The sequence below is a fragment of the Mirounga angustirostris genome, unplaced genomic scaffold (assembly GCF_029215605.1).
Source record: "Mirounga angustirostris isolate CCGP_5_RB_7025 unplaced genomic scaffold, mMirAng1.0.hap1 SCAF_1, whole genome shotgun sequence".
NCBI lineage: Eukaryota > Metazoa > Chordata > Mammalia > Carnivora > Phocidae > Mirounga > Mirounga angustirostris.
Genome location: NW_026991709.1, coordinates 685,327 through 697,398, shown reverse-complemented (window position 1 = coordinate 697,398; position 12,072 = coordinate 685,327). Strand labels below are relative to the sequence as shown.

Genomic DNA, 12,072 nt, shown 5'->3' with positions numbered 1-12,072 from the left:
ACCGCCCTGACTCCCATCTACTAATCCACCCCACCACAACCTCCATTCCCCCTCCCCGTGCCCCGTCCCTCCTCTCACCCCACCGCCCCCACCCCACCGCCCTCACTTCCATCCACTAATCTACCCCCTCCTCCATTCCCCCCACCGCCCTCACTTCCATCCACTCGTCCACTCCCCCACCCTCCATTCCCCCCAGCCCCGCCCCTCCTCACCCCGCCGCCCCCACCCCCGCACCCCTCCCCTCCGCCCCACCCCACCGCCCTCACTTCCTTCCACTAATCTACCCCCTCCTCCATTCCCCCCACCGCCCTCACTTCCATCCACTCGTCCACTCCCCCACCCTCCATTCCCCCCCACCCCTCCCCTCCGCCCCACCCCACCGCCCTCACTTCCACCCACTCGTCCACTCCCCCACCCTCCATTCCCCCCCAGCCCCGCCCCTCCTCTCACCCCACCGCCCCCACCCCCGCACCCCTCCCCTCCGCCCCACCCCACCGCCCTGACTCCCATCTACTAATCCACCCCACCACACCCTCTTCCCCCTCCCCGTGCCCCGCCCCTCCTCTCACCCCGCCGCTTTCCGCCCCGGGACCCTCGCCCCCTCCCCGCCCCCCAACCGGCCATCCGCGGGGCCGCAGCGCCTCCCGCTGGTCCCCGCTGTCGGGGCGCGGCCCCGGCGGAGGCGGGACTGGTATAAAGTGGGCGGCCCCCGCCGCGGACCCCTCCCTACTGCCCGCTCGGAGCCCGCGTCTCGGCGACCAGGACCCTGAGCTCCTCTAGACGTGTCCAGCGAGGGCGCCCGGCGCGCTCCGGGGTCAGGTAAGCGCCGCTCGGCCGGCCCGGGACCCGCCTGGAGCCGCGGCCCCGCACTGGCGGGCTGTGACCGGGCGGGGCCCTCCCCCAGGCAGGGCGGGCTGGTCTCCCCTGTGGCAGCGAGTGCCCCGCGGGGGGCCGGGCGTGGGGGGCACGCCGGCCTGGTGGCCCCACTGCCGCCGCTTGCGCTCCCTCCGAGCTCCCCAGGGCGCTCCTTAGGGGAGCGCCGCGCGTTGGGACCAGGGGCCGCAGAGTTAATTTTCTGGCCGCCCCCTCCTTGGCCCCTTCTGGGGCAGGGCTGGGCGGGGGGATTCCTCCCTGTTCCTGGGCTCGGTGCAGAGACAGTCCGCTGGGACAGCTGGGGAGCCCTCGCCACCGTCACCGCCACCACTGGGTCACCAAATAGCCCCGAGGGCTCACATCTTCAGTCGGACCTCTGGCTGGTTCCTGGGAGGCTTGGTTTTTATCTCTGGCCTGGAGATCACATTCAGAGGGCTGGGGAGCCCAAGTCACCCCCACGGGAAGACCAACCCTTTTCACCTGGCCTGGGCACAGGATCTCCAGTGGTGCTGGCCCCCCTTCCCTGGGCTCAAGAGGGAGAGGCTCTTCCTCCTTCTGGATGCAGTGCCCGTGGCTAGAGTGAGCTCTCCAGGGCCTCCCAGGCACTCTTCAGGTGACAGAGGGTCTCTGATACCCCAGTGGAGAGGACAGGTCACACCCCCACATTACCCCCACCCCGGAATCAGCAGGAGCCCAGCCTGTCCTCCATTCCTCTGAGGCTGGAAGTGGCCCACTGGGCACCCCCCCCAACATCAGAAGTCTACAGGGGGCTGCATGGTGGGCATTGGGGTGAAGCCGGAGCGCAGGCTGATGGAGCCTGTGATGGCTCCCGGGCTAGGCCAGACCCCACACTCTCCAGGACTCCTCACTCACTTTAGCAGAACCCTGGGGGCCCACTCGCTCAGAGCATGGCTTTGGGGTGGGAGTGGGTGGGTCACCCGCTGCCAGGTCTCTGCTGTTGTTAATCACAACACCGCCAGAAACGCAGGGCGGTGCTTCAGGAGTGCAGGCGTCCTGCTCGGGACCCACTTGGGTCACCGTCCCCCCGTACCCAGCGAGAACACCGCCGCTGCGGCCCCACACCCCTGATCCACCCAACGGTCCCCAAGGAAAGGAGCTTCACTTTTAGTTTAATAGCCAAAAGAAGAAAGCGGAAGATCCACAGATTTCTGATTTTTTTTCTTCCAGTAAAGGAGTTTGGGCCCAGAGATGGTCTTATATTTGTTTAACAACCAAAAAGGCATTTGGGGCTCTGAGGAGGGACGCTGTCTGCCTTCCTTGTTGTCTGCCTTCCTGACGTCATCCAGAGGCAGGAGGGTAGGGCCAGGGAGTGGGCCTGAGCCCCCAGCCTAGGTGGCCCGCAGTCTCCCAGGCCAGACTGGAGCAGATGAGCACAAGGGGCCCAGGTGTGTCCCCTCGGCAGGACTCAGGTCTTGATGGGCCCCTGGGCCCTTCTGGCCACGGTGAAGCTGCCACCCTCTGCTAAGGAAAGTAACCTGGGAGGCCAGCAAAGCCCGTGGGGGGGTGGGGCATTGCTGGGGGAGTCTGTTGGGAAGCCACAGGGAAGGCAACGTGCAGAGTCGGGCTTATGCCACTGGGCCCCCTGGTTGGACGGAGCTCGGGTCCCTGCACTGGGCAGTGCCTGTCACACCCAGCAGTGACTTTGCATCACTGGCCAGCAGGGGAGCTGTGGGCAGCAGGGAGGTCTTCAGACGAGCTCCCTGGGCTGGGCCAGTCAGAGAAGGGAGGGCCAGTGCCTGGGAGAAGGAGCTGGGGGCCATGGCGAAGCCCGGCCAGCATTTTCTCATCTGCAGAACCAGGCTGGGCTTAGTAGCACCTGACCTTCCTACCTGCCAGGACTGCTAAGGGTCTCCTAGGGCACAGAGTGTGGGAAGACCATGTTTGCACCCACAAAATGCTTTATGATGCTGGAAAAACCTAGTTCTTGTGATTATTTTTTAAAGATTATTTATTTATTTATTTGACAGAGAGAGACTGTACAAGCAGGGGGAGCGGCAGAGGGAGAGGGAGAGGCAGGCTCCCCGCTGAGCAAGGAGCCCGATGCGGGGCTCGATCCCAGGACCCTGAGATCGTGACCTGAGCTGAAAGCAGACGCTTAATGACTGAGCCACCCAGGCGCCCCTCTTGTGATTATTTTAAGAAAACCACAAATAGTTTGATTCTTTCCACGTTTCAGTGGATCAGTCCTTTCTTTGGCTTCTTTCACACATTTGTGCAAAGCCGTCAGGGGGTGGGGGGCGCGGGGTGGGAACCCTGGTGTGGGGCACACCTGCAGAGAAGCAAGGGTCCTGGGACGCTGCTCACTGAACAGGGCCTGGCGGGGCCCAACCCCCACCCTAGGATCAGTGCAGGCATTGGGCTATATCATAGAGCAACATTCTCCACAGACTGCGTGCACACCCTCCCCGCTGACCTAAACATGTCAGCACTCCACGCCACACCGGTGGTCAGCCTCGTGGTGGCCCGTTGCAGTGGCTGAAATAAGCAAGTGGAGGGCGGGCATCCAGCTGTGAGGGGCCCCTGCTGCTAGGAGAGGGTCTAAAGCTCTGAAAAGTGTCGAGGCTTTCATGCCTGCGGTCAGATACTCACCAGAAAAGTGAAGAGGGACCCTGGTATTCCCCACAGCCCCCTATACTGCACTTTGGTTTTGTTCGTTTTTTCTTTCTTGTACGCCAGTGTCCTAGATGAGGAATGGCGTGCTGTTGGTCTGTCTGCACGTCCTCGATTTTTGTGCATTCAGCATTTTTTGATTACTGACCATTTGCCTGGTTACCATTTCCCCCATGTTCCTAATGAGTCCTCAGTTCTACTAATCTGTAGGAACTTTCTCCCCCAGTTTTCTTAAAAATTGTGGTAAAATACACACGACATAAAATTTGTTATCTCACCCATTTTTTAAGTGTAGAGTTCAGTGGATTCATATTGTTGTGCTACTGTTACCTCCATTCATCTCTGAAATTCCTTTCATCTTGAAAAACGGGAACTCTATACCCATCAAACACTAACTCCCCATTCCCTCCCTGCGAGCTTCCATTCTACTTTCTATGATTTTTTAGATAGTCTAAGCATCTCATATAATTAGAATCATACAGTATTTACTTTTTGTCACTGGCTTATTTTACTGAGCATCATGTCCTCACGGCACAGGTGTCAGAATGTGCTTTCTCGTTAAGGCTGAATCATATGCCCTGGTGTGAATGTACCACTTTATGATTATCCATTCATCTGTCAGTGGACACTTGGACTCTTCCCTGTTTTGCCTGTTGTAAATAATCACTAATGTGAGCAATGAAGATGGGTATACAAATATCTCTGAGATCTTGCTTTTAATTTGGGGGGGCATATAGCCAGAAGTGGAATTGCTAGATCATATTGTAATTTTATTTTTATTTTTTTGAAGAACCACCATACTGTTGTCCACAGAGTTTCTACCATGTTACATTCCCACCAACACTTCCAATTTCTCCACATCCTCCAACACTTGTTATTTTCTGGGGGCTTTTTTAATATTAGCCATCCTGATGAGTGTAAGGTGATATCCTTACAGTTTTGATTTGTTTTTCTCTAATAATTAGTGATGTTGAGCATCTTTTCATGGGTCCATTGGCCATTTGTATGTCTTCTGTAGAGAAAGATCTGTTCAAGTCCTTTGCCCATTTTTGAATCAAGTTTTTTGTTTTTGAGTTTTAGGAGTTCTCTATATATTTTGGACCCTAATCCCTGTTCATATCTGTCATTTGCAAAGACTTTCTCCCATTCTATAGGGTTGGCTTTTAACTCTGTGGATAGTGTCTTTTCATACACAAAATGTGTTATTTTCCATAAAGTTCAATTTGCCTATTTTTTCTTTAGTTGCTTGTGCTTTTGGTGTCATATCCAAGAAATCATTGCCAACTGCAATGTTGCGAATCTTTTGCCCTACACTTCTTCTAAAACTTTTATAGATTTAGGTCTTAGATTTAGATCATGGATCCACTTTGAATTAAATTTTGTGTATGGTGTGAGGTAAGGGTCCAACTTCATCCTTTTGCTTGTGAATAGCCAGTTTTCACCACACCATTTGTTCTAAAGAACTGTCTTTTCCCCCACTGAATGATCGTGACTCCTTTGTTGAAAAGTAGTTGAATGTGTATGCAAGAGTTTATTTCTGGACTCTATCCAACTCCACTGGTGTATATGTCTGTCTTCATGCTAGTACCACTTTGTTTTCATTACTATAGCTCTGTAGTAAGTTTTGAAATCAGGAAGTGTGAGTCCTCCAGCTTTGGTCTTCTCTTTTAGGATTGTTTATGCTATTCAAGGTTTCTTAAGATTTCTTACGAATTTCATTTTGGCTTTTTCTATTTCTGCAAAAATCATCATTGGGCTTTTCGTAGAAATTGAATTAAGCCTGTAAATCACATTGGGTGGTATTGACATCCTAATATTGTCTTCCAATCCATGAACATGGACTATCTTGCCATTTGTTTATATCTTCTTTAATTCCTCTCAGAAAGATTTTATAGTTTTCAGTGAATAAGTCTTTTACCTCCTTGGTAAAGGTAATTCCTAAATGTTTTATTCTTTTGATGCTAATGGAAATGGAATTGTTTTGCATTGTTCATTGTTAGTATATAGAAATGCAATGGATTTTTGTGTATTGACTTTGTATTCTACTACTTTGCTCTGTTGGTTTATTCTTTTTTTTTTTTTTAAAGATTTTATTTATTTATTCATGAGAGACAGAGAGAGAGAGAAGCAGAGGGAGAAGCAGGCTCCCAAGGAGCAGGGAGCCCGATGTGGGACTCGATCCCAGGACTCCAGGATCATGACCCGAGCCGAAGGCAGACGCCCAACCGTCTGAGCCACCCAGGCGCCCCTGTTGGTTTATTCTAAGAATTCCTTTTGTGGGATCTTTAGGGTTTTCTACATGTAAGATCCTATCATCTGTGAACAGGAATAATTTACTTCTTCCTTTCCACTTTGAGTGCCTTTTATGTCTTTTTCTTGCCTAATTGTTCTGGTGAGGACTTCCAATACTATGTTGAATAGAAGGGATGAAAGTAGGCATCTTTGCTTTGTTCCTGATCTTAGAGGAAAAGCTTTCAGTCTCTCACCATTGAGTATGATATTTGCTGTGGAATTTTCATATATGACTTTTATTATATTGAGGTGGGTTCTTTCTATTCCTAGTTTTGGGATGTTTTTATCATGAAAGGATGTTAAATTTTATCAAAAGATTTTTTGAGATCGTGTGGATTATATTACATTGATCAATTTTCATATGTTGATTCATCCTTGCATTCCAGGAATAAATGCCACTTACTCGTGGTGTTTAATCCTTTTACTATCCTATTGAATTCTGTTTGCTAATATTTTGTTGAAGGTTTTTGTGTCAGTGTTCAATAGGAATATTGGTTTGTAGTTTTTTTTCTTGTAGTGTCTTTGTCTGACTTTGGCATTAGGGTAATGCCAACATCATAGAATGAGTGAGGGAATATTTCCTCCTCTTCAGCTTGTTTTTGAAAAGTTTGAGAAGTATTGATGTTAGTTCTTTTTTTTTTTTTTAAGATTTTATTTATTTATTTGACAGAGAGAGACACAGCGAGAAAGAGATCAAGGGGGAGTGGGAGTGGGAGAAGCAGGCTTCCCACGGAGCAGGGAGCCCAATGCGGGGCTTGATCCCAGGACCCTGGGATCATGACCTGAACCAAAGGCAGACACTTAACTACTGAGCCACCCAGGCGCCCCGATGTTAGTTCTTCTTTAAGTGTTTGGTAGAATTCACCAGTGAAGCCATCAGATTTAGGGTTTGTTTTTTGTTTTGTCAGGAAATTTTCCGTTACTGATTCAATCTCCTTACTCCATATAGATCTGTTCAGAATTTCTATATCTTCATGGTTTTGAGGTTTTGCATGGCTAGGAATTTGCCCATTTCACCTAGGTTATCCAACTTGTTGGTATACAGTTGTTCATAGTTCTCGCTTATGATCCTTTTTATTTCTGTGGAATCAGTAGTAATGTCCCCACATTAATTTCTGATTTTAGTAATTTGAGTCTTCTCTCTTTTTTTCTTAGTTCATCTCACTAAAGGTTTGTCGATGTTGATCTTTTTGAAAAACGAATTTTTGGTATCATTGTTATTCTCTGTTGCTTTTCTGTCATATATTTCATGTAATTCTGCTCTAAACTTTATTATTTCCTTCATTCTGCTAGCTTTGGGTTTCATTTGTTCTTCTTTTTCCAGTTCTTTAAGCTGTACAGTTAGGTTGTTGATTTGAGCTCTTTCTTGTGTTTTTTTTTTTTTAATTTTTAAAAAGATTTTTTTATTTATTTTAGAGAGAGAAAGAATGTGCCTGCTGTACCTGTGCATGAACAGGGGGAGGGGCAGAGGGAAAGAACTTAAAGCAGGCTCCCTGCTGAGTGCAGAGCCTGACTCAGGGCTCAATCTCACAACGCTGAGATCATGACCTGAGTTGAAATCAAGAGTTGGACTCCTAATCGACTGAACCACCCAGATGCCTCTGAGCTCTTTCTTGGTTTTGTATGAAAACATGTATAGTTGTAAATTTCCTCCTAAACACTGCTTTCACTGTGTTCCATACATTCTGGCATGTTTTATTTTCATTTTTATTGGTCTCTGAGTATTTTCTAATTTCTCTTGTGATTTATTCTTTGATCTACTGATTGCCTAAAAGTGAGTCTTTAACATCCACAATTTTGTGAATTTTCCAGTTTTCCTTCTGTTATTGACTTCTAACGTCATCCCATTGTGATCAGAGAAGATACTTTCTATGATATTTTCTTCTTAAACCCATGGAGGCTGCCATTGTTGTCTCACCTTCTCCCATTATTGCAAGCCCCTCCCTTCCTTCTCTGGCTGAATTTACTCCAGGGGATTTAAAGTATTGGCACCCTTTTTCCCTATTCACTTTTCTCTTTCTTTTTTGGGGAGCCAGACATTGAAGACTAGGACATTCTAATGCAACTGCATATACGGGGGAAATTAGATGAGCACTGCACATGTTCAGGGAAGATGTGTGCTCAGGAAACACCTGAGGACACCTTATACTTCAGGCTGATCCTTGGCACAGAGACAGCCTAACAATAAAATAAGTAAATAAATAAACAAACAGCAAGCCCTAGAGAAGAAGAAGAATCTGATTTCTAGACATGCCACATTATTAGATTTAAATGTCATTTTCAACAAAAGAATCACAAAGCACAAAGAAACAGGAAAGTATGGTTCATTCTAAGGAAAACATATATATATAAACCAACAGAAACTATCCCTGAAAAAGACCTGATGGTGGACCTAGTGGCCACAGACCTGAATACAACCATCTTAAAGATGCTCGAAAAACTAAAGGAAGGCATTAAAGAAGTCAAGAAAACAATGTCTGAATAAGATGGAAATATCAATAAAGAGAAACCCATGGTAGAATTCAAAAAGAAATAATGGAGCTGAAAAATACAATAAAATGGAAATAAAAATGGAAACTTCACTAGAGGAATTCAAAAGCAGATTTGAGCAGACAGAAGAAACAACCAGTGAAGCTGGAGATAAGACAATGCAGATTATTGAGTCTAAGGAACAGAAAGAAAAAAGATTAAAGTGAACAGAACCTAAAGAACCTGCATGCATGGTATGGGAGTCCCAGAAGGAGAAGAGGGAGAGGCAGCGGCAAAGAAATTAGGTGAGGAAATAATGGTTCAAAACTTCCCAGGTGATGAAGACATGAACATAAAATCCAAGAAGCTCAATGAACTCCAAGTAGGATAAATTCAAAGGGACTCACACTGAGACATATCATCGTCAAACTATCAAAAAACCAAGACAAAGAGAAAATTTTGAAATCTGCAAACGAGATGTGACTCGTGATATTCAAGGTATCCTCAATAAGATTATCAGCAGATTTTTCATCAGAAACTTGGGAGACCAGAGACAGTGGGCTGATAATATTCAAAATGCTAAAAGAAAAAAAAAAAAAAAACCCCGTCACCCAAAAATTCTATATCTAGCAAAACTGTCCTCCAAAAGTGAGGGTAAAATTAAAACATTCCCAGATAAACAAAAGCTGAGGGAGTTCATTACTACTAGACCTGACCTACAAGAAATGCTGAAGGGGGTCCAGTAGGGTGAAATAAAAGGACACTAGACAGTAACTTGAAGCCATGTGGAGAAATAAAGGTCTCAGTAAAGATCAACACATGAGCAATTATAAAAGCTAATTTATTGTGGTAATGGTATGTGACTCCACATTTTGTTTTTTACATAATTTAAGAAACTAATGCATTAAAAATAATATTTGGTTATGCTTTGAACACACAATATATAAAAATGTAGTTTTGTGACAGCAGTACGTGTGTGTATGTGTACATATATACACACACATCCTGAATTTATACTGGCTTTACATATATAAAACCAGTATAAATTATAACTTTAGGTCATGATCTTGGGGTGCTGGGATCGAGTCCCACATCAGGCTCCCTGCTCAGCGAGGAGTCTGCTTCTCCCTCTCCCTCTGCCCCCCCCACCCCTCTTGTGCTCGTGTGCTCTCTCTCAAATAAATAAATAAATAAAATCTTCAAAAAAAGAAAAAAAGAGTGTGGACCCTGAGCCGTGCCATGTGGCTGCTAGCTGAGCTCCCTGGGCAAGCTCCCTGTGCTGGGTCAGTGTCCTCCTGTGTGAGGTGGGAAGTGTAGCAGTACCAATGCCTGGGGGTGGTGTGGGCCTTACAGGAGAAGGTGTAGCTGGCGTCTGGTAACCACAGAAGATATTTCCTCATCACTTCATCCATCCTTTTCAAAGACTTTTTGGTCCGTGTTTTGCACTCCCTTCTGGGATTTATTCGGATGTGGGTGAGATGACTCCTGCCTCTAGCCATGTCGTGAGCCCCCAGCCCCCAGCCCCTTTGCTGCTCTGAAGAGCCACCATCTTGCCTCTTCAGTTGTGGGTCGTCTTGCAGGTTGCTGCTATTCCACCACTAAACCACAGATGCCCTATTGCTCTGATTTTATTCTATCATTTGCCCTTGAGAGCACAAGTCCCCTCAGCACCCTTTCTCTCTGGTTTTTCTCAGCTACTCTTACTTATTCTTCCTTAGATTCATTCTGTCCACATGTACAAGCAAAAAGGCAAAAATATTCCTTGGAGATTCTAATCAAAATTACATTCAATTATAGATTCCGTTAGAAATAACTAATATTCTTAAGTATTGTGTTTCTCATCCAGAAACAAGGTTCGTCTCTCCAAAGTGTTCCTTAGAAAATGTTTGAGATTTTTTAGTAAGTCCTGCACTTTCTTAGATTCTTAAGTTTACTCCTTAACTTTATGTCATTTTTGTTGCTAGGGTAAATAGTATTTTTCCATTAAACTTCCTAATTCATTGTTGCTGATAGAAGAAAATCTATAGCTTTTTGTATATATTTTTCTTATAATTGTCTCACTGAATCCCCCTCCTTCCCCTAAACTTTGTATAGTTGATTTAATTGGGTTTTCGATTTCCCATTTAGTGAGGACAGTTTCCACCTCTTCCCTTTCCAAGATTTATACTTTGTTTCTTTTTACAGTCGTATTGCATTGGCTTCCAACACAACTCTGAATAATGGGTGAGAGCAGCACTCTTTGTCTTATGTGTCTCTTTCTTGTGCTCTCGTAGACATTCTTTGAGTGCAGCAGTTTTTAATGCAGGGTCAGGTCCACGGTGGACTCCGTGAGATCAGGAAGGGTGTGATTTCAGTATATGGGTATGTGTGCATTTGTATCAAGTGGAATGGTCCAGATTCTTGAAGGAAGAACCCCTATATCAGTTTTTGTATGAAATATGATCTTGGTTGTCAATTTGAAACTTATATGCTTTATAATGTTAATTCAACTCCTAAATTTCTTATCAAGTTTTGCCTTTTTTTTTTTCCAATCAGCAATGGATGTTTCAGACACCATTAAAGCAGTTACATGATTTTCTTTTTATATTAATGTGCCTTACATTAATGTACTTTGTAGTATTGCATCATCATTGTATTTCTAAACTGACTTTGTCCAGTTCTGGTGCAGTTGTCCTTGATATGCTACTGGATTTTATGTTCTAACATCTGTTAGGGTTTTTGCAACTGTATTCCAAAGTGGGGTTTGTCCACAGAGTTTCTTTTAGGGATTTCTTTTATCAAGTTTTGGTCTTGGGTTTTTCCAAGTTTAAAAATGAATTGAAGGGGGCGCCTGGGTGGCTCAGTTGGTTAAGCGACTGCCTTCAGCTCAGGTCATGATCCTGGAGTCCCGGGATCGAGTCCCACATCGGGCTCCCTGCTCGGCAGGGAGTCTGCTTCTCCCTCTGACCCTCCTCCCTCTCATGCTCTCTGTCTCTCATTCTCTCTCTCGCAAATAAATAAAATCTTAAAAAAAAAAGAGAAAAGAAAAAATGAATTGAAAAGCTTATCTTTTTATGTTTTGGAACAGGCTAAATAGTAGAGAAGTATTTGTCTTGAAGATGCAAAAGAACTCCCAAATCCATGTGAGCAGAGCCCTGGGGCACGTCCCCTGCCAGCGTTTCCAGTCCTTCCCGGGCAGAGTCCAGTCAGGTCCCCACCTTGTCTCAAGATTTGCCCAGAACCTGGTCTTTCACATTCGTTAGCTTAGAGCTGCACTTGGTATGCTCTTAAAAACCTTCTTTACTTACCATTATATTATTTTACTCATTCCTAAATTTGTGTATTACTACATTTGTGCTTCATCATTTTCATTTCTGATTAAATTTTTCTACTTTATTGGCTTTTTCAAAGAACCAGCTCTTAGATATATATATATTTATAATTCTCCTGTTGGTTTTTTTTAATCAGTTGGTTTATTTCTTATTATTTTCTTTCTCTTGTTTTCCTGAGATTCATGTTGTTAATTTATTTTTGTCCCTAGCTTCTTCAACTATGTGCCTAATTTGTTACGCTAATTTCCTATCTTACAATATAAAGCATCTAAGGCTATATATTGTCCTCTAATTATAGCTTTGACCTTCTCATATTTGTTTATATGTATAACATTGTCATTGTCCCTAATTCCTATGTAGTTTTAGCAGGAGAGAGTTTTTTAAATTTCCAGGTGTTCTGAGTTTTTTTTTTTTTTTTTTGGTCTTACTAGTGACTGCTTTTGTATTGTGGTTCAGAAAATTTCATGTCCAATTTCTGATTTTTTAAAAGATTAGT

General features: G+C 45.3%; 1 protein-coding gene across 4 annotated transcripts in view; it reads left to right on the top strand.

Annotated features, from left to right (window-relative positions):
• The first annotated feature begins 591 nt into the window (after positions 1-591).
• COL6A2 (collagen type VI alpha 2 chain) overlaps positions 592-12,072 on the top strand; it is a 32,731-nt gene continuing 21,250 nt past the window's right edge. For 2 of the 4 annotated variants that reach the window (XM_064577704.1, XM_045902320.3), the window contains exon 1: positions 595-819. The gene's annotated coding sequence lies outside the window, so the exon portion shown is untranslated. Of the gene's footprint in view, positions 820-12,072 lie in introns of all 4 variants that reach the window. The other 2 variants (XM_064577713.1, XM_045902318.3) reach the window with 2 other exon arrangements.